Here is a 23,291-nt window from a genome sequence, read left to right on the forward strand (position 1 = left end):
TCTCTGAGTTAAAGAGAAGAATCCTAAGCTCTAGTTAAAGGATGACTGCATCTTGGCAAAAGAAAAACCAAATATAACTTTGCTTCTATTTCTTTTGTTGTGATGGAACCTAACTTCTCTTTCTATTCATTTCTTTCTTTCTTTCTTTTTTATTTGGGGGGGAGGGGTGGTGGAGCAATTGGGGTTAAGTGACTTGCCCACGGTCACACAGCTAGTAAGTGTTAAGTGTCTGAGGCCAGGTTTGAACTCAGGTCCTCCTGAATCCAGGGCCGGTACTCTAGCCACTGTGCCACCTAACTGCCCCCTCTTTCTTTTCATTTCAAAACAACAAATATGTATTAAGCACTCGCTAAATTCAGGGCAGTGTCCTCAGCACTGGGGAAATACAGAGAATTATAACAAGCTTCCTGCCTTCATGAACCTCACAGTCTAGGAACTAGGTGGCTCAGTAGATAAAGGGGCCAGGCCTGGAGTCTGGAAGAACAGAATTCAAATCCAGCTTCAGGCTGTGGCCCTAGGCAAGTTTCTTAAACTTAAATGTTTGCCTCAGTTGCCTCAAGTGTAAAATAGGGATAATAGTAGGACCTATCTCACAGGGTTGTTTGTGAGATTCAAATGAGACAATATTTTAAAGTGTTTAGCACCATAGGTAGCACAAAGCTACTGGGGGGCAGCTAGGTGGCTGAGCAGATGCAAGGCAGAGGTTAAACCCAGAGCTGAGGTGTGGAGAAAGGGAGTCAGAAGCCTGTTTTGTTCCTTCCTCCCGTTATTGGGAGCTTAGTCTCTGATTCCCATTGGCCAGCCAACTACTTCCTTCCCATTTTCCCCTCCAAGAACACAAGGAGGATGGAGGCTGGGGAGAAGGAAGGAAAGAAGGACCTTATCATCTTTCTGATTGCAGTGACACTGAAGCCTTCAATCAATATAACCTGTTCCTTTAAACGCTAAAGTATGTACCCACCCTAGTTTATGCTGCAGGTAAACCATGATAATTTGCTATGCATTGGATCCAAATTTCTGAATGCAAAGGGGGAGACTAGCGTAGAAGTCAGCAGGTGGCAGAAAGTCAATAAATAGCCAATATTAAGTGCATAATGTGTCAGGCACTGTACTAAGCACCAGGGATACAAATATGGAAAGAAAAAAAAAAAAGCAAGACAGTCTCTACCTTCAAAGAACTTAAAACATAATGGGGGACTTGATACATACTAGCTGTGTGACCCTGGGCAAGTCACTTAACCCTGCAAAAAAAATAAAATAAAATAAAAAATTTGGGAAAAAAACCCCACCATAATGGGGGAAGACAACACACCAAAAGCAGCTGAAAACTACAGGGGAAGGGTAGTGTCCAATTTGGGGGCATAGTGGAAAAGTCAGTCAGAAAAGTCCCAATGCAGTGCAGCCTGATAAAAAATGAGATGTCTGAGCTGAGCTCCCTCCTTAAAGAGAGGTTGGGAGTTCAGGGCCCCACCCAGTCAGAAAGACTGAGGGCAATGATGAGGTAGAGCACCAAAAATGATGAGAAATTTGTAATGGGAGAGGAGAGTTTTTTCCTTAGCTCAGATTAGGATTGAGGGAGCTAAATGAGAGAGGAAGCTGAACATATTCAATCTACCAAAGTAAATTTCCATCTTACCTTAGATAGAAATCTTATTTATAGTTATATAAAGTATATTTTATACATATATATACACATACGTACATATATACATACACATATACCCCAAATATATGCATATATAATATATATATTACAGATACCTTCAAAAGAACATATTATATACACACATGTATATATGTATATATAAAAACCTTAAATATATATAAATCTATGTATATTATAAATCTATGTATATATACACCATATTATATGTATGAAAAACCTTAAAGGGTATATGGGTGTATAAATTCTGAGATGGGGTCCATATATGTGGTATAGATTTTATATGTAATATACATATATATGTATAACATCTACACTTTAAGGTTTTAAATATGTAAATCTTATATAAGCTTTATATAGCCTATATATTGTATAACCTTAAAGAGTATGTTATATGCTATATTAATATATTCTGTGATATAATTATATAGAATATTTTATAACAGTAATATCATTGATACATTATATAATAATGTGTCATATACTTTTTATGTTATATACAATATATTGATATTATATACCCTTTAAAGTTTTTATATCCTCTAAGGTTTTATATATAAGATTATATATGTGTATGTGTGTGTGTGTGTGTACACACACACACACACACACATACATATACGTATACTTTTTAAGGCTTTCAAAGGGAAAATCACACACATAAATTTTAGACATACATATACATACTATATATCTACATATGTATATATGTATTTCTACGCTTAAATTGGCAACACTACAAAGGATTGTAGAGCTCCTCCTTAAGCATATATATCTGTATATTTCATATATAAAATATATATGGAGGAGTATATACATATATGTCAACTATTAGTAATACTGTCAAGGCCTTTGTCATTCCTCCAATTCTGCCATTCTCCTGCTACCTCGTTCAGAGAGAAGGTTTTTCCTTCAAAGGCCTTGGAACCAAGATTGTTGCCCTTCATTTCTCCTTAGTATGCCTCCATCATAGCAGTTCATTTGTACAGCATGCCTTCACTCAAATGTTCAAGATGCAAAATTATAATGGAAGGGAATCTTTAAGCGTGTACCATATTCAGAGAAGCAATTTATGGGCGCCCAAAGTATTTCATGAATCTGGTTTGATTGGACTTCATTTAAAGCACAGACTTGTACAGTATTTTCTCAGCATTGCTTCCAGTTTAACCCTTACCTAAAGCCCTAATCAAAATTAGAACACTCCCATGTACTTCAGGCAAAGCTGAAGCAAAGCATGTGTGTGCCCCGGGCAGGGTTTGAAAATTGCATCCAATGGGTGTTTCCATTCACTAGAGACTTTGAACATTCCCTGTAACACATGTGGCTTGCCTTATCACAAAATAAATATCTATGGGCCATGGAGAGTGGAATTTTCTAGCATTAAGAATATATATGTTTATAAAAAGTACCCATCATTATAGAGACAATGTAATGGAGTAGGTGGAATACTAGATTTGGAGTCAGGGAAAACTGGGTTCGAATCCTATCTCTGATATTTATTAGCTGTGTGATATGGGCAAAATAATTACCCTGAGACTCAGGCAAACCTCAGGACATTTTGATCTAAGAATGATTTGGGGGAGGCATTTTTCATACTGACATATTGATATGATAGATCTTTGACATGCTGATTTATTCCTTATTATACCTTCTTCTCTGCCTCTCCCTCAGCCCCCAACCCTATCTCCATGTGGTTCCTGGGACACCTCCCAATTTTGCATACCACTAGTCCTAGTTGTGCATTAGAACCCTTTTCTTGGTTTCTTAATCATGAATTTAGAACTGGAAAGAACCTCAGAGGTTATCTGATCTAACCACCTTATTTAACAGATAAAAAAAAGAAGATCCAGAAAGATGAAATGGCATGCCCTATGTCATAGATCAAGGACTCATACATAGGTCCTCTCTGGATTAACCTTGAACTCAGGCTAAACTACACCCCAAATGATAGTGCTTCCTTGGTCTCTCATTCACAAAAATTACCCTCAGTCTCTTTCTTTCTTTCCTTTCTTTCTTAGATAGAAGTCTTGGTCGTCTCTTCCCCTGAACTGTTCCTGCTCACCTTCAAGACTATACAGGGGCAGTTGGGTAGCAGTTGATAGAGTGCTAGCCCTAGAGTCAGGAGAAACTGAGTTAAAATCTGTCCTTAGACACTAGCTGTGTGACCCTGGGAAAGTCACTTAACCCCTTTTGCCTTAAAAAAAAAAAAAAGGATGATATAGATGACCTGCCTCTAATCAGATAATGCACCCCTCCTACATGGTTCTTCCACTTTCCATCACATCATCCAATTTTTAGGCTTCTAGGTTATCAGAGAGTTTGGATAAAATCTTCAATGTGCTGAATTAAGCCCAGGCCAGAGGTGGGAGTAATGAGAGCAAACCCCCAGTGAAACTGGGATGAACAATATTCACACACGTATGCCTTCCACACAACAGGGAATGTGAAGAAGAGGGCAGGCCCAATGACTTCTAAGGTCCCTTCAAGCTCTAAATGTATAATCCTTTCTCCTCTAAGGTGCCTTCCTCATGGTCTGAACGTATAGCTCTAACTTATTATCCTATGAAATCCTGTGGTTATTATGAAAACTATTACTACCTATGAAAACAATTCCTTGGGTATAAGTTAAGTGTGGTCTATAAACCTGGGATTAAATCCTTTATGTCCCTACTAGGGGACAATCAAAGCAATGGCTCCTTAGGGAGGAGAATGACACTAGAAAAGAATACATTTTTCTATGTAGCAGAACAAAATGACATTGCCCTCAATTGTTCCACTTCTGCATGTTGTTGTCGTTGTTGTTGTTGTTGTTGTTGTTGTTCAGTCAGATTTATTTCAATCGTGTCTAATTCCTCGTGACCCTATTTGGGATTTTATTGGCAAAGATACTGGAGTGCTTTGCCATTCCTTTTCCAGCTCATTTTACAGATGAGGAAACTGGGTAAACCGAGTTAAATGACTTGCCCAGAGTCACAGAGCTAGTAAGTGCCTGAGGTCAGATATGAACTCATGAAGATGAGTCTTCCTGACTCTAGGCCCGGCACTGTGCCACCTAGCTGCTCCTCCACTTGGCATACCTCAGACAAAAAACATTTATGAATCCTAAACAAGGATTTTAAATTGTAACCCCCTACTCCCAGATTTGAATGTTATATTTCATATATGTTTCCTTTCATTGACTCGAGGTTTTGAGTCTTCTTTGTAACTGAGAGACTGGATTCCTCACACAAAATAAATGCTTACCACTTAATGGAGAGCTGAACTTTTGGGCATTCAAAAATAAATATACTTATAAAAAGGAAGCTTAAAATTATTGCTCCTTGTTATCTCCTCTATGTTTTGCCCCAGGTGTCAAGCTGCCTTCTCTTTGTAACCCTAACCAGAGTTCTAAATTCAGGGTCTTCAGCTGGCCACAGATACTCCTAGAAGGGCAGCCAGGGATACATCAGGCCCAGCCGATGATCTGGTCCCACCACCAGAGAGAATGTGGACTGAGTAGAGGTTTCTTTCCCCTTTACACTCAGGAACTGCACATTCCTTACCCCAGAGGGGAGCATTGAGCAGAGCAATGTCTCATGGTTTTTCTAAAGAATCCAAAGTACTTTAAAGACCTAAACTAATTGATCCCAAAAAAATAATCCAAGGAGGCAAATAATTTCTTACATTTTTTCCATACCCCGCTTTTCCCCCTCCACACTTTGTACCCTTGACCTTTCCCCTTTTCTTCTTCCTTTCCCTTTGCCAATTCACTTAGCGCTTGGGCAGGAAGTGGAAATACCATGAGAAATTTTATTCTTGCCACATTTCCAATCCCTTAGAAAAGCAAATACTGGAAATCTCATCAGAAAACTTGACCTCACAGGATTTATCGCCCATTATTACTAAAAATGCATGGGAAGCTTTGGGACTTTTTAGATAGATAAGTGCCCTTGCCTTTCTGAAGAGTACCAACCCTAAGAGTGACTATTTGGAGTAAAACTAATTTCTTTCTTTCTTTTTTTTTTTTTTAGAAACAAAGAGCAAGCCCAGAGATAGGACCTAATTATTTTCTCAGGCTCAGCCACTAGGCTAGGTAGATAAGCCACAGTGAAATAAAGTGACCACATCTTGTGTCTTGTGTGTTGTCCAGTTGTTCTCTGCCTATACTGACAAGCACACTAAACTGCCTTAGAGGCAGGAGAATAATAATGGCCAGCCATTATATAGAACTTCTAGGTTTATAAAGTATTTTATAAGAATTATTTCATTTGATCTTTACAACAAACCTGTGAGACAGATGCTACAATTAAATGACTTACCCAGGATCACACAGCCAGCAAGTCCCTGAGGCAGAATTTAAGCTCAGGTCTTTCTAAATTCAAGTCCAGTGCTCTACCCGCTGTGTCCTTCCTCAGACAATGGATCTAATGACTTCTGACCATCACTATTCCCAATAAACATAATACTCATGGTGTACTCACCGCCCCTCTTGGTCTGATGTGTCTTTGACAGTGTTTCATGCCACTCCAACAATTGGTTAAAAAAATAAAAATCTTGCCTTCCTAAAAAAAATTCTTGTCTTCCTGTTTGGGTTCTCTCCTAATACAAGAATATCCCCTCTATACAAGAATCCCTTTTGGATAACCATTCATCTTCTACTTGAATACTTCCACTGCTTTATGCGCCATTCCAATGTTTTCCTTATGTTGAGCCCCAAACTGCCTTTCTAAGCTCACCAAATCATTGCCTAACTTGTATAAAGATAAAAGTTTTTCCTCTTACTGAACTCGAAGTTCTTTGAGAGCATGTTGCTACAACTGCATCTTGTGGCATAACTTTGGACCTCTTTGACAATAACCAGATCAACAACAACAACAAAAAGTGGTTGTTTATTCATCTAGGGACATTTGCCACCAGCAAAGTATCTCTTTTAGCCAAAGCATTCCATCGTTCGTCAGAACATTTCATCAAAATGGATTCACACTCATAGGATGCCCCCTGCTGCTGTCTCCCTGCTGTAGCTTCTCTTTTGCTTTTTCCTTGTTCTCTCCTGAGCTGTCATTAGAAATTCCAGCACTGGAAGCAAATTCAGTTGAGCACTGTTGGGGTGAGATGGGTCCTAAGGCATATGCTCTTATTCATGGTTGGCATAGACTAGAAATTGATCATGGGAGTTTAGGAACTGGATGTCCAGGGGGCTCGAAGAGGATGTGGACTGGAGTGGAAAGGAAGGCTATTGACCAAGCACTGAGCTTACTGGGGAGGTGAGATAGTTACAGGCAGGTAGGGTTGCAGAGATGACTATATCAATAATCTGGAGAAGATAGTGTGTGAGAGAGTCAGTTCCTGAGTGATGGGGCAGGAGGAGGATCTGAAAATAGAAGCAGGGAGCAAGGGGTATATCAACTCTTCTTCCTGGCCCTGTGTGTCAAGGACAGCCAGAGAAGGATCAGCCAGTCTTGAGGAAGGGCAGTATATTTAGGAGAAAGCTATGCTTCAGTAAGCACCAGAATATGGATACTGAAAGAAAACAACAAAGGAAAGTTACAGAGAGCATTAGGGGAAAGGTGACTAGAGAAGGAAGGTAAAGGATGGGGGAGGACTAAGGTGGAGATTACCACTTAGGAATGACAACAGGTATGATCCTGCCTAAACTACTGATTATCCAACTGATTGTCCACCCCCATTCCCATCCCCACCTCACACTGGTCTTTCTCTGATCCTTGGCATTCCGCATGGTAGAGGAACTTAAGCCAGAGTGACATGAGGCAGTCTGGGCATAATGGCTATGGAAACCTGCAGTGTTGGTACATCAGGGACCAGTAGAGGCAGTGAGCCACCCAGGCAAGGGAACAAGCCAACTTGGACAGTGCTCTGCTGGGAAAAAGGAAGAGCCCCTCTCAAAACACTGGGCTCTTCCCTAGGTCCTTCCTGCCAAATGTTGCTAGTGGCACTTAAAATATGCTTGTTGACTGACTAAAAAAATGTAGATAGCATATAGGGAAGTCAATTTCAGTTCCCCTTCCTTTGAAGGCCAACTTACCTTTCTCTCTTACATATGGCTATGATTCATTATCATTCCTTTGCAAGACTTTTCTGGAGGGTTCCATTGGTACCTTCTATCACCAGACTAGTCTCCTCTAGTGTCCCCTCCTCCCAGACAACCAGTAATCACTCCCTAAAATGGCCTTTAATGGTCTCAATAAACAAGGGCTGGAGAATGAATGGAAGACCATACTTCATGGCTTCCATTCAGCCCCGAGGTATGTCATTAGGCCCAGGTCCACATCCCTGATCCTGACCTTCCTGCCAGTTTAGCAAAGCACTGTAACACAGGAATTGTGTCATTTTCATTTTTTCTGTTAGTATATTTTTTCAATAGAATTTCATTTCACCATTTGCCCCCTGGAGCAGAATAGGATAAATCTATAGCTTCATCTTCATGACAGTCTTCCAGATATTTGAAAACAACTGTCTTTAACCTCTCAGCATCTTCAGTTGTTGCATCAGAAGCATTCCTCGTACAACACCATAGTTTAGATCTCTCACTACCCTTGTCCCTCTTCTCTGGAAATGGTTCGGCTCGTTAGGGTCTCCCTTCAGATTTGGCACTCAGAACTGAATATCATACTCTACATGTGGTTTGACCAAGATCAAACACAATGGGACTGTTGCCCTTTTTATTTTGAACAATATTCTTCTATTAATGCAGCTTAAGATTGCATGGCTGTTTTGGCCACCACATCATGCCGGAGGCTCACATTAGGCTTGTGGCCAATCAAAAACTCAGGTCTTTTTTTTTTTTCCCACATGAATCCTGAAATAAATGAATATGGAACAAAAGACCCAAGTTTTCAGTTACCATCACCTGTAAGCCTCCAGATAAATCTTATTCAACATGTCCAGTTAATAGGAGGATAGAGGGAATAAAGGTACTCAGAAGTGGATTGGTAATCTGCTTTATTTATCAAGCTTCATTTGACTTTAAGAATACGGTTATTAACACCCAGCCTCTGACTACTTACCAACCTGCTTTCTGATCACTCTCTAACTGATGGCTTCTGTTGTTTTCCAAGCCCAGACATTTATCATGCTCCCTGTTGATGCACCTGGCAGTAAGATTTGTTTGATTCCCTGTCTCTATAGTCTTTTAACTTTTTATACTGGAGGTCACAATTCTTTCTTGGAAGTAAAATACTGGCCCAGATTTGGAACCAAATATATCTCTAGATGGGAAAATACAAGGGCCCCTTAGTCAATAGCTCAGATGTTTAGAATCCAAGAAATTTTGTTGCTGGCTCTACACTGGCTTTGAACCACAGTTTCAGTAGCTGAAGTTCTTTGTTTATTCCTCTGTGACCACGTCTAGGTCTTGTACTTCAGTCGAAATAACTGGGTTCCTGTCTTGTTTCCCTATGCCCAAATCTCTCTTCCCTGATTCTCTTCCTAGTATCCCTTTCCTGCTATGGGACTGAGAACCTACCTTGTTTCCTTCCACACAAGCCCTTTCAGAGACTGGAAACCTACTCCTGATTTCCAGGTCCTTGGCTGTGCCTTTATTATCTATTTCCAGACCTCCCAAATTTCACCAGCCTGCCTTCCTTGAACTCTGCCTATCTCCTGCTATTAGCAGGTTCCCTGACATTAGTCTCTACCCATTTTCTACAACCTATATCTGTAGCCCGTGCTTGCTTGGATATCCTCCAATGTCTGGTTTCTAGGACAGATCCTGTGAGTCCGTCTGGTCTCTGGGTATCAACCATTCCTGGTCTGGCCCATCCTTCCACTGTTGGATCCCTGATAATAACACTACCCCTGAGTTAATACTCATTCTTAATCCAACTCTGATTAATCTACTTTATTATACTTCCAAGGGATCTGATGATCTCTAATGTCTGATCGGTTCCTGCTATAGCTTCCCTGGTCCTAGAAATTTGGATGTTTTCCTGTAACATCCCAAATCAAATTGATCACCATCCCTGCCAAATCTGTTCCCACTCTTGTTTGTTTTTGTTTTTGTTTTTGTTTTTTCCCATTCCCACTCTTGACATCCCTTTTAAATTCTATGTTCCAGTCAAAATGAATGACTAGCTATTGTCCGATCTTGACATCTGCCTCTGTGTATTTTTGCAGAGACTATTCCCCCATGCCTGGAATGTATTACTTTCCATTTTTGCCTTTTAAGATTCTCAGTTCAGATATAACACTTCTTCCACAAAACCTTCCCTGATTACTGATTACTTTCCAGCTGAAAGTGTTCTCTATCTCCTCAAATTTTCCTAGAGAAGTCTGTCTGGATCTCTTGTCTAACCCTGTTACATGCTATCTTGTATCATTCCTTCAGTAACCATTTACTAAGGACTCACTTACTTAAGACATTGTGCTAGTCATTGGGGGTACAAAACCAAAAATGAAAAGCACTCCTCAAGAAAATGACATTCGATTATTGCAGGTAGGGGCAGGGAATAGAATATGCAAAAATTAAATAAACATAAGATAATTTAATGAGAAGGTACTAACAACTAGGGAGGTCAAGAGAGTTTTCACAGAGCAAGTGGTGGAGCTTTGAAGGAATCTAAATCTTCTAAGAGAGGTGAGAAGCTAGTGCATTCACAAAATGGAGACAGCCTTTTCAAAGTGACAGACATAGGAGATGGAATATCAACTCCAGGGAATTGTAAGTATGTTAGTCTGACTGAAAGGGAGTGATAGGGGGAAGCTAGGTGGCGCAGTGGATAAAGCACCGGCCTTGGATTCAGGAGGACCTGAGTTCAAATCCGGCCTCAGAAACTTAACATTTACTAGCTGTGTGACCCTGGGCAAGTCACTTAACCCTCATTGCCCTGCAAAAAAAAAAAAAGAAAGAAAGAAAGAAAAAGAAAGGGAGTGATAGAAAGTGAATGTGGAAAGGCACCCTGCAGCCACGTTAGGAAGAGCCTTAAAGACAGAGTAAAGAGTTTGTGTTTTGCTGTAGAGACAATAGGAAGCCCCTGGAAACTTGAAGTTGACTTGGTCAGACCTGTGCTTTAGCAAGACAATTTTAACATCTGTACAAAGGATCAATAAGAAATGGGAGATAACAGAATAGATTGTGAGCTCCTTGAGAGTAGAGATTCATCTTTCATCTTTCTCATCCCAGTGGATCAAATATAGTGGGTTTGTTTAATTGAATGGAGTCAATTAAAGGTTTGTTCAATTGAACTGAATGAAATCTTTATTAATAGTAGCATTATTCTTGTAAAGATTCAGGCTAGAAACCTCAGTGCCAGGACTTCCATCAGGCAGCAGCTATGCCCTGGCTTGATAAGTACTAGATGCTCCATCATTCACTTTCTTTTTTTGTTGTTTGTTTGTTTGTTTGGTTGGGTTTTTTTGGGGGGGTTGCAGGGCAATGAGGGTTAAATGACTTGCCCAGGGTTACACAGCTAGTAAGTGTCAAGTGTCTTAGGCTGCATTTGAACTCAGGTCCTCCTGAAGCCAGGGACTGTGCTTTATCTACTGTGCTACCTAGCTGCCCCCTCATCATTCACTTTCTTTTTTTTTTTTTTTTTTTAGTGTGGCAACTGGGGCTAAGTGACTTGCCCAGGGTCGCACAGCTAGTAAGTGTTAAGTGTCTGAGGCCGGATTTGAACTCAGGTACTCCCGACTCCAGGGCCGGTGCTCCATCCACTGCACCACCTAGCTGCCCCTCATCATTCACTTTCAATGTGCAATCAGAGCAGGTTCGTCATCCTCTGCTTCCACAACGTGTCTGGAGAGAAATTAGGCTGTTTTTACTCTGAATGTTCCATGTCAGGTGTGGAAGGAGATAATTAAAATGTTCTATTTAATAAGTTCCTCTCCAAGTGAAATCATTTCCTCATAGCCAAGGGCTTTTATCCTCACACTCACAGAACAATAGCGGAAACCTCAGGAAACTATTAAAGAGTGATTAATCTTCAAATTATCTAGGGCCATCATTAATGTAATGAGAAAGAGAAACCACACCCACACTTCCTCAAATACCCCTTGAGAAGCACCAGATTCATTATAGAATATAAGAACCCTTTAATATATCTCATTTTAAAACACTTAAGATTTTTCTATAATAAAACCATCCCCTCTTTATACGAGCCTTTGACTAATTAATTGGTGATTCCTTAGCAGACTTATACTATTTATTTCAAACTTTCACTACTCCCCTCAAAAGTCCAATCTTTGACACTCCATCCCGCACCCCCGGTCACACGTGGTACAGGATCTCTTTTTCTATGATCTACTTTACTGAAAATGCGGAGTCTGTCTGGTTTGACAACCTAACAGGCATGACAATTCCCTCGTTTATCCTCCTTTCTACAACAAAATCTCTCGGGATTTACCATTATTGCCCCTGCTTAAGCAGTATGAAGTGGGTAGCTAGCTGGACTTGGGAGTCAAGAAGACCAGATACTGAATCCTGCCTCAGACACTAGCTGAGCGACCCTGGGCAAGTCACTTACCCTTTCTTAGCCTCACTTCCCTCATCTGTTAAATAGAGATACCAGGGGCTAACTTGAAGGATTTTTGTGATGATGAAATGAATAAAATAAAAAGTACTTTGCAAACTTTAAGTCCTAAATCAATGCCAGCTAATCCATGCTTAGAAAAAGAATTTAGAGCTAGAAAAGACCTTAGAGATCATCTTATCCAAGACTCTTTGTTTACAGATGAGGAAACTGAGGTTCATTGAGATGAAGAAAATTGCCCAAGAAAACTCAACTAGCACATAGAGGAACCAGATGTCAAACCCAGACCAAACTGTGCCCAAATTTGCCACTAATTCCATTCTCCTTCATGCCATTTGTAGAAGGAAAGAAGGTTTCTTTGTCCTCTAAGGCTCAATCCTCCATCTTTCTTCTGGTTTACATCCCCTCAAATGGTCAATTGTGACCAATTGGTTGCTCAAGGTCCTTGATTGGTCAGTGATGGGGCCATAGTAGCCTCTGGTCACATTACCCTTCATGGGTAAGGTTTGAGGGGTCTTTTTCACAAAGGTTAAAGACACCTTTTCTATTTCACAGTGCAACTCTCTCCACTTTCTACTCTTCTCTCTAAAAATTTGCCCTTGTCTCTCCCATCTTTAAAAACAAACTGCTTGAACCTGTTGCCTCTCCATGTATTTCTTTCCTTCCTTTCACTTTTGAACTTCTATATTAAATGGTTGCTGCTCACTTCCTCCATTTCTTCCCCACCCATTCCCTCCATTATTTCTTGCCATCTGGTTCCTATTCAAACCCTTCACTATACAAAACTATACCCTCAAAGATCACCAGTGGGCTCCTAGAAAATTAATCCTCTTCTTTTAAAAAAAAAATGGGGGGGCAGCAATGAGGGTTAAGTGACTTGCCCAGGGTCACACAGCTAGTAAGTGTCAAGTGTCTGAGGCAGATTTGAACTCAGGTTCTCCTGAATCCAGGGCTAGTGTTTTATCCACTGTTCCACCTAGCTGCCCCCCAATCCTCTTCTTAATCCTCCCTCTCCAGGCCTTCTGTGTAGACTTTCTAACATTATTGACCACTCTTCCCTTGGTCTCCATGCCACTGTCTCATTCTGCTTCTCCTACCATGTTTCATTTTCCCTTTTTCCAGCTTCAATTCCTCCTCCTAGGTGACAAACAAAATGTAGGTTACCCAAGGTCCAGGCCTCAGGCTTCTACTCTTTTATGGTTTAAACTATCACTTCTAAGGGCATCACTCCAAAAAATCTACATTTATAGTCTTCTTACTCTCTGACTCTCTCTTCCTGCATTTCTAATTGCCTATAGTCTATCACTATCTGTATAATCTATTGGCACCTCAACCTATGACTAAAACAAAACTGATGAGCTTACCCTTCCTACCACCCCGAATTAGATCTCAGGTAGAGTAATTAGAACATCTGGTTTGGAGTCAGAGCAGAGGACTCAAGTCTGAATCCCAATTCAGTTGTTTGCTAGCTCTGTGATCTCTCGATTCCATCTCCCTTGCTGGGCTTCATTTTTTTATCTGTAAAAGGGGGAGCAGGGACAAGATGACCTCCAAGGTCCTTTTTTTTTTTTAAGTGAGGCAATTAGGGTTAAGTGACTTGCCCAGGGTCACACAGCTAATAAGTCCCAAGTCTGAGGGTGAATTTGAACTCAGGTCCTCCTGACTCCAGGGCCGGTGCTCTATCCACTGAGCCACCTAGCTGCCCCTCCAAGGTCCTTTTTAAGCTTTAACTCCTATGATCTTATTTCTGTCAATGGTATTATAGATTTCAAGTCTCTGAAACCCTAGTGTCCCCATGAGAAGTGTTTGCCTTTCCCTGCTCATATTCTCTCCAGATGTCCCCAAGGCCTATGTCAAAGCTCTGGGCCCGGGACGACTCTCTGCTCCTCGGTCACCAAGTTCCTTTACTGTTCCTTTATTCTCCTTAATTTGTTCCTTTGGTTCCCACAAATTTTGTTCCTGCCTGTTGCCTTAGGTTTTGGACCACCCACCTAGCTCTACCCTATAATCCTAGGGACCGTAGATTATGAGATCTAGGTCCGGTAGGAACTTCTTCTGAAGCTCTCACCCCCTCATTTTACAGATGATGAGGAATCCATGGTCATCCGCTGAACATAGGTAGGTCGTATCCCAGGAGGTTGTTCAACCCAGTTCCTCTGACCCTAGGGCCAATGGATGTTCCACTCCAACCATTATGTCTCCTTGGGTCTCTGTCCTGTTGGTTCCTGTGTGAGTTGGATGAGTGGGAAAGAGATGGGTTTCGTAGATCTGAGAATCTTAGACAGGTAAGAGATATAGACAAGGAGGCCCCAAGTATCAAATGGAGACAATTACACTTTTAAAAAAGAAAGAAAAAACACACCATGGAAGCACATTTTTAGAGGCATCCTTGGATACAAGTTTCAGAGTACATGGGGGCATGGATACTAACAGAGGGGAACAAATGGGCAGATATAAGCAAGAAGGCAGAGTTCAAAAGAAGACCTGGCAGCAGGGACCAATGACCTATGCACAGAACCTTGGGGAATGAAGGAGAGAACCTAGGAGACATTGATAGCTCAAGCGGAAGATAAATGGAACCAAGGCATCCAATGATTAGCCAGTAGGGATCGGAGGTCAGGCATACAACAATAATAATAGCTGATATTTTTATAGCATTTACAAAATGCCAGGCACTGGGCTAAGTGTTTACAATTATTATTTCATTTGATCCTCACAAAAACCCTGGTAGGTAGGGGCTATTATTATCCCCCCTTTATAGATGAGGAAACAGGTAAATAGAAGTTAGATGACTTGCCCAGAGTCACACAGCTAGTAAGTGTCTGAGGTCAGATTTGAACTCAAGTCTTTCTGATTCCAAGCCTGGCACTCTTATCTACTGCACTACCTATCTCCTTAATGCTGGGGAAATCCAGGTACAGAATAGGGCAACTACATTACTGACAGTGCCTCATTATAGGAGAAGATGCTTCCTTCTCAAAGCTAGAAATAAGGCTGCTGTATACATAGGGAAGAAACCATAGGCAGAAGCAAGGTGACCCTTAAACTGATCAGAGCGTTGTAGGGCAGGGGGGTCAGGCTGCTACCAGCTCTGTTTACCTAGTTTCTGCCTTACTGCTTGCCTCAACCTTCACTCTTCATAATGCCCTATCTCCAACTTGGCCAGTTTCTTCTGACTTTTAGTACCCAGAGTCATTCCTACTCCAGATTTCAGACTTCTCTATACTGGTCTAAAGGGGACTATTGGAGGTCTGGCTCTTGTCTGTGCCTTTAGCTTCCATTCTTCTTATCCCAGCTCTCTCTGTTCCATTTTTTGCCCTCGGCCTGTGACCCACCACCATCCACAGTTGTGGGATTGGCATTTAGAGTCAGCTCGGACTCCTTCCTTTTCCCTACACATTCCATTTTCCCTGGGACTTGGTAATTTATCCTCTGTAATATCCCTCAAAAGCAGCATGGTATAGTAGCTAAAGGGCAGACCTCAGAATCAGGAAGGGTTGGGTCCATGTATTTCCTCTCACAATACTAGCTAGCTCTGTGACCATGGCCAAGTCATTTAACCTCTTATTGTCCCGGGTTACCCTATAGTATTATAAGTTACAGATGAGTTTCTGGTCTGCATTGGCAGAGGGAATCTCCTGGAAAATCTCATTGGAAGTTTCCTACACAAATGAAATCATAGCTCTGGACCTCCTAATTCTTTCTTTCTTTCTTTCTTTCTTTCTTTCTTTCTTTCTTTCTTTCTTTCTTTCTTTCTTTCTTTCTCTCCCTTCCTTCTTTCCTTCCTTCCTTCTTTCTACTATCCCCCCTCCTCTCTTGCCCTTTAGTAGGAAATTAATAGTTCCAAAATAAAGCTTTCATCATGAGATTTCCCTCCTCAAAAAACCTTTCAATGGTTCCTTCTGCCTTCATGATAAAGCTCTAATTCCTTAGCATTGCCCTCTACAATATGGCCCTCACCTGGGTCATATTCTCTAAGCTTAATTACCACTCTCCTCTTGCACAAACCTTCTACTTAAAGAATGTCAATCTGCTGTCCATTGGATTGCCTTCATACATTCCTGGCTACTTGACTTTATTCCCACTATATCCTCCCTCCATTTCCTGGGGACACCCATCAACTGCACACTCCTATATATCTAATTTGTACCCTTTCTTCTTGCCCCACTTTCTCCAAGAAGCCCACCTTGACCATCTGACCCCCAGTAAGTTCTCTCTCTCTCTGTACTCCTATAGAACACGTCTGTACCATTCCTAAAAAATCTGTTTGTAAACTTATCTTTTTCAGTGCATGTTCCTAACTCCCCAAACTATATTCCAAGCTCTTTGAGGGTATTATCTTACCCATCTTTATGTCCACGCCATATAGCAAAATGCCTTGCCCACAGTAGGTGCTTAATAAATGTTTATTGACTAATTAAGAAGGAAACAAAAAGTATTTGGAGCTAGCTCTCTGTTGGATTTTTGCTTGACACTTTTAGGAGAGAGGTGTTTATTTCAAGTCTTCAGAAATCATTTATTCTAATGATGCTTTCTTGTTCAAATTGGAAATGCAATGGTGAGAAAAGTGAACATTCCTCCTAGACTATTTCGCATATATCCAAGGAGTTTCTTACCTAACAGGATTGAACTCCGCCTCTCCTCCCCCCCCCAAAAAAAAACCACCATGGAAACTTCTATCATTTTTTAATTTTAGCAAACTCTGTGTTCCAGTCAGAAGATTTGTTCCCTAATTTGGGTTTGCACATGGCTCGGAGTCAAATCCTACTTGCCTGGTAGCTATTTCGTTGAACTATATAACGGGCAGATTTGCACAAGAGTATTTAATTTTAGTGTCCACTCAATGACATTAGTCAGGAAGACACACTGTACTCTATAGTTAAGTTCTTTCCAGCTACATTTAGGACCCACTGCTCATAAATTAACTCTGAGCTAAACACTTTTCTATAAATTAGCCAGCTGCTCAGAAACTATGGGCAATTCTCCAATGACAAACGGGTTCATAGGAACAGAGAAAGGAATTTCAGTAAGGAAATAATGGTTCTGTTTTGCATTTTGGAGAGATTTTATCCAGAAAAAAAAAAAAAACCTTTCCAAATGATGAAAATTCTTTGGCAGCATCCTTTTAACCTCCTTTTTAGTTCTACCATTCCATTTGCATGCCAGGATCTACTTTGTCAGCATTCTGCCCCCCTCCCCACTCTGCCTTGCCCCACCCTCACCCCACCACATTTCTGAGGCATGTGATGTATTCTGGGTAGATGGAGACCTAGTTAATCCCTTTTCATGCCCATCTCTCATATCATATGGTACTGTTCACTTACCTTTTTGTTTTGCTAAAGAAATGACTATAGCCATAAACCATGCAACCACGAAAATGTCAAATGGAGACAATTACACTTTAAAAAAAGAAAAAAAGAAAAAACACCGTGGAAGCACATTTTTAGAAGCACTCTTGAATACAAGAGATTTGGGAACTTGAAAGTCTCTGAGTCCATCCTTATGCCTTTAGGGCAGAACCCACTCCTCTGCTATTGAAATATCTGCAACAGATGCTAACTGAACCTATCTTTAAAGACCTCCAAAGAAGGAGCTCCCATGATACATTTTGGCAATTTGCAAGAATATTTTATAGTCTTCACCATCAGGAAATGCTTTCTTGTATCTAATTTAAATCCCTCATGCTTTAGTATAAACCAGCTTCCTTTCCCTTGATATTTATGTGAGATGTGTACATTTATCCAAGGAAATAATTTGACCCATTATGTCTCCTACTGGCTTTAGGCCCTGGTCTTGAAAAACCAACCCTAGATTTATCTGTCATTTATGTCCCATTTCTATTCCAGACATGCAAATAAAGAAGACTCTTCCAGAAATTTTACACCATATTCTTCTTTACTGAAATGAATTTAATAAAATGCTGAAACTAGAGTTCTGTTGCATTATGATTCTCCATTAACTCTGCTTTTGGAAGTGGACGATTTTCCAGAGACCCCTGAAAGTAACTGACGACCAGGATATTTCAAAGGAGAGAACTTGATGTTTATCCAGAAGAGTACATCACAGTCATTGTCCTTCAGTGGACTATTTTATGCAACAGTGGCTATGGTCACTTAAGTCAAAGCACCCACATTCCTATTCCCCAAGGCATAAATGCTTCGATTTACAAGGTCAACCAAGAATACAGCCATGAGACTGAAAGTGTATTCACACTGAATCCTCCCCCCCCAGATTTATCATTTATTAGTTGTAATCAATATATATGTGGAAGGTAATCAGTCCCTTAAATTAGAATCCTTTGTTTCTATTACATTACTGACTTTCACAATACATGTATCACTACATATGGTAGAAATTTTAAATCATCATTTAAATGGGGTTGTATATGTGGGTATGTGTTTCATTTTCCTTTTTGTGAAGCAAGAGGGATAGAATTGGGCAGCAGAAGTTGGGTATCAAGAAATTTGGCAATCTTGGTCTCAAAATGAAACTTCTCACCCAATCCCAAAGTTCTGGCATTCCTTCCAGACTGCATTCTCTGAATGGTTTAAAGAACAGTTGAAAAGGCAATTGGTTTCAATATTTTGACTGACATGAAAATACTATGAAAATAGTTTTAACCCTGTTCTCTTCAAGGAGCAGGAAATAAACTATGGCTGCTACTTGCATCTACTCTCTCAGAGCTAGAGCCAAGGAAATAAATTTGTGAGGAATTCCATTCTTATATATCCCTTTTAGAAGGAGGGTGAGACAGCCTCAAAAAAAATTATGCTAAACTGAAAATAATGTAGAAAAAGTATTAGCTACAAACAACCTTGAACCATCAAACTTCCTTCCTATTGCATTCAAGAAATAAAATCAAGTTCACTCATTAATATGCACATATTCAATAAACCACATTTTTCAGGGGTTATAAGACTTGACATGCATTCCACATAGTACTCAATTTTCATTTATTCATCATTTGTTTATCATGTTCGTCATCATGGTTTACCCAAATGAACCAGAAGGTTTGATTTTTTTTCTCAGTTTACCATTAGCCAGGGAGTCCTAGGAATACCAAGGATTTGGGTCCTGTCCGGGTTTTGCCCATGTACTACCACAAGGCTCTAAAATCCTCCTTGTTCTTTTCACATCCTAATCAGTCCTTCCTAGGAGGAATCTCCCTGAAATACCACTATCAGCTAACAGCCATGCACAACCATTTATGACCAAACATGTCAGAATATCTTGAAATGCAAGTCAGTTTCCTTCCTTTCTGGAGTGTATTTCCAACCTCCAGCTCCTGCAATTCTCACATCAACCACTTTAACAGGAAATAAGTTTTCTTTAAGGAATACTTTGCCCAAGCAGTATGTTATATACATGGCTTCTAGAAACACACACACATACATTGGTACACCCACACCGACATGAACAATCTCCTGTCAATTAAGAGTTTCTGGGAAACAGATTCTCATCGACATCTGTCTTATAAAATATGAAGTCACTTACGTTAACCAAAACAGAAGTGCCCCCATCAGTTACAATTCCCTCCCCATCCCTGAATTTGGATTCTTGCATCTTCTTAACTAGCAGAGTAAAATGCAAAGAAATTTGCAGGAAGCCAAGAAAGGCTTTGTCTCCCCATGACACCTTAAAGCTTTTCAAACTCTATAATCATTCTTCCGAACTCTGAAAACACATGGAGCATAGAACCATTGTTTTAAGGCAATCGGTAGAAGGCTTTTAGACCGATCCATGGGCACTGGCTAAGTGTCGGACCACTGACTTCCCATACATTTCAATCCAATCACTACTCCACAACAATAGGCTAGACTATGTGCCTTGTTAACAGACTGAATGCTCATCATGCCACCGGGTAAAATTCGAAATCTCCTCCCTTGGGCTGCCTCGCTCCCTCAACATCTACCCCACAGCCCAGACAGACTCCGAGAATCTGCACAGCTTGTCGGGCTTAGCGGCCAGTGCTGTGTTTCTCGGGAGGCTGGCTGAAACCTTCAAGAGATCGCCAAATGTCTTAGGAGAGGGGGAGAGGAGAAAAAGAAGTACCCCTGTCCCTTACCTCTGTAGCTGAAAAAAAAAATCTTCTAAAGGACTAGGAAGAAAACGAACTCCCTGAGTTCTTTAAGCAGGAGCACACAGCCAGAGAGAAACTGCAGGCGGGCTAATAATGCACACAGCTCTATTCAATAAAACTTCAGACCGCCCTTCCCTAGCCCCTCCCAGAAGTCAATGCTAAGTGAATACATATCCCTTATGTTTACAGGCTGAAGTTGGTGGTATGCATTGTCCTGTAGATTTTCTAATGAGCAGCCAGTGACGACACTAAAGCCAAGGTGGTTTCAGCTTCTCTGTAGAGATGCCTGTCATTCTGGAGGCATGCTCAGCAAATCACTCATCAGGGAAAGGAGGGAAAAAGAAAAAAGAAAAAAAGAAAGAAAGAAAGAAAAAAAAAACTCGAGACCTAAAAAGCTCTGAAACTGTGCTGAGGCTGCCAAAACCATCTCGCTCCATGCCCTTTTTTGGTTATCCTTAGCAGGGCCTCTGGAAGTAGATCCACTGTCAGGAACGATCATAAGAAATGTTAATCTTGGAGAGGGAGTCTGTCTTGTAGAATACAACTGGAGCTTTTTTTTTTTAAGGGGGAACATAGTCAATGAAAGAAAAGGGAAACAGTTTATGGAGCTTATTTTCATGGGGGAGTTTCAGGCATAGCCCAGGAGGGACCCTTCAATAATGTATTTCTTAAGAAAGGAATCATCCGCATGAAATGAATTCACTTGCTTGCCATGCCATTTGCTTCTGGACTAAGCAAGAGAACAGCTCAGAAATCAATTTGATGGCCTCCAAGTCTGGTGAATATGTGAAATAATAGTTCAGAAAGTTTGCAAGAGGCGTGGTGTCTGAAACGTACTGAAATGTGTTCAGAAAACTTAACTTTTTGAACTCTGAAATTTAATAGGCAAAGAAATAATTGGCCAGAGGAAAATGAGAACAAAATATTTAGTTGTCCAGGATCTTTCTTGCTGGATTCTCTCTACCTACTATCTTTCCTTCCCCCTTCCCTACTTCTTTATTCTCTCAGCGGTTGTTTTGTTTTGTTTTGGTTTGGTTTGGTTTTTTTGGTAGGTATAGAAAGAAGAAGCTAGATATATTGGAGAGGGTTTGGAGAGATGCTGCACCCACACATGTCAGTCATTAGCATTCTATAAAATATGCTTATACATGGGCAGTTCATAGGTCACATAGGAAACCCTTTAGAGTTTACAGGAAAAAACCCACTTACCTCACAAGGTTGAGACTGTGCAAGATGAAGAAACTGAGTCTCAGAGGAACAAAGTGACACAGTTGCCCTACATGGCAGATCTGAGACTTAACGCAGCCTGATTTCAAGTGTAATACAGTAGAAAGTAGGCTGAATTTGGAGTCAGAGAACCTGACCTGGGTTCAGATTTAAGTTCTGCCATTTACAACCTGTGTCCTCTAATGAAATGTGACCATTTTACCCAAGAAAACTGAGAGGGTTGGATTATATATTCCCTGAGATCTCTTCCAGCTCTAAATCTTAGATCCTATGAAGGTTAGTTACTGTTCTCTCTGAAATTTGTGATGACTTAAACATTAAAAAGACTATGGGGTGGATAAAGCACCGGCCCTGGATTCAGGAGAACCTGAGTTCAAATCCGGCCTCAGACACTTGACATTTACTAGCTGTGTGACCCTGGGCAAGTCACTTACCCCCCATTGTCCCGCAAAAACAAAAAAAGAAAACAAAAACAAAAGACTATGGGGATGGAACTCTATCGATTATCCCACCCACTTAAAAATAATTACCTGTGTTACATAAAAGCTCTTTATTGAATCAATCAGAGCCAAGTATAAACAGAACCTATACTGAGCACTCACTCAGCACAGTGCTTGGAAAATCATAGTAGGACTTAGAAATGTTTATTGACTTACCGATTCCCTTGAACCAAAGTCATTGTGTGAGAGACATGTTCCCTCTCTAAGGTATTTGTGTTAAGGAAAGGAGCTTCTTTTTTTTTTTTTTCAGAACCAGACAGAGATTCTGAGGCTCTGGATTTGAGAGGTTGTAGCAAGCATGGTATTCCATGCACATTCTTGAGGAGGAAAGGGAGGACTGAGCTGTGGCAGAAAAGGGTTATGTGGTGGAGAGGCATCAGCTCCACAGGCAGAAGACTCAGGCTGAGGCAAGTCCCAAGAAAAGTTGTCTATTTCCACAACTTCCCCTCCCAGTGCCTATCTAGGATATAGCCGGAGATGCTATAATATAATCTTACTATTGTGTTACACATATTTTTAGTAAATAGGATTATGTCTCAAACACAAAGAGGCCATGGGTTAACTAGAGGTAGATATAAATATAAAACTAGTCAACTAGTCTACTAGTTAAGGTTAACTTAACTTAACCTCTGACTAAATTTTAGTAATTTTCCTAACTGGGGGCTCAGAGCAATTCTGACTGAAGTTATAACTCACCATGTAAAATAAATCCCCTCAGAGAAATGCAAATTAAAACAACTCTGAGATATCACCTCACACCTATCAGAGTGGCAAATATAACAAAAACAGAAAATACTGGATGTAGGAGGGGATATGGGAAAGCTGGGACACTAATCCACTGTTGGTGGAGTTGTGAAAAGAACCAACCATTCTAGAGAGCAATTTGGAACTATGTCCAAAGGGCTATAGAACTGTGCATACCCTTTGATCCAGCAATACCACTGCAAGGTTTATATCCCAAAAAAGAGGAAAAGACCTATTCGTACAAAAATATTGATAGCAGCTCTGTTTGTGGTGGCTAAGAATTGGAAATCAAAGGAATGCCCATCAATTGGGTAATGGCTAAACAAGCTGTGGTATATAGTGGTGATGAAATATTATTGTGCTATAAGAAATGACAAGCAGGATGATTTCAGAAAGGCCTGGAAAGACACGCATGAACTGATGTATAGTGAAGTGAGCAGAACCAAGAGAACATTGTGCACAGAGATAGCAATATTGTTTGATGAAGAACTGTGAATGACTTGACTATTCTCAACAATACAATGATCCCAGACAATCCCAAAGGACTATCGATGAAACATACTATCCACCTCCAAAGAAAGAACTGATATTGATGGAACAGACTGAAGCATGCT

The 23,291-nt window shown here is 40.6% G+C and overlaps 1 protein-coding gene across 4 annotated transcripts in view; it reads right to left on the reverse strand.

The window, feature by feature from the left end:
* Window positions 1-20,303, reverse strand: part of CALD1 (caldesmon 1) — a 255,466-nt gene extending 235,163 nt beyond the window's left edge. For all 4 annotated transcript variants that reach the window (XM_043966907.1, XM_043966906.1, XM_043966904.1 and 1 more), the window contains exon 1: window positions 20,192-20,303. The gene's annotated coding sequence lies outside the window, so the exon portion shown is untranslated. The remainder of the gene's footprint in view (window positions 1-20,191) is intronic.
* Window positions 20,304-23,291: the final 2,988 nt, after the last annotated feature.

Source organism: Dromiciops gliroides, chromosome 5, assembly GCF_019393635.1.
Source record: "Dromiciops gliroides isolate mDroGli1 chromosome 5, mDroGli1.pri, whole genome shotgun sequence".
NCBI classification, from domain to species: Eukaryota; Metazoa; Chordata; class Mammalia; order Microbiotheria; family Microbiotheriidae; genus Dromiciops; species Dromiciops gliroides.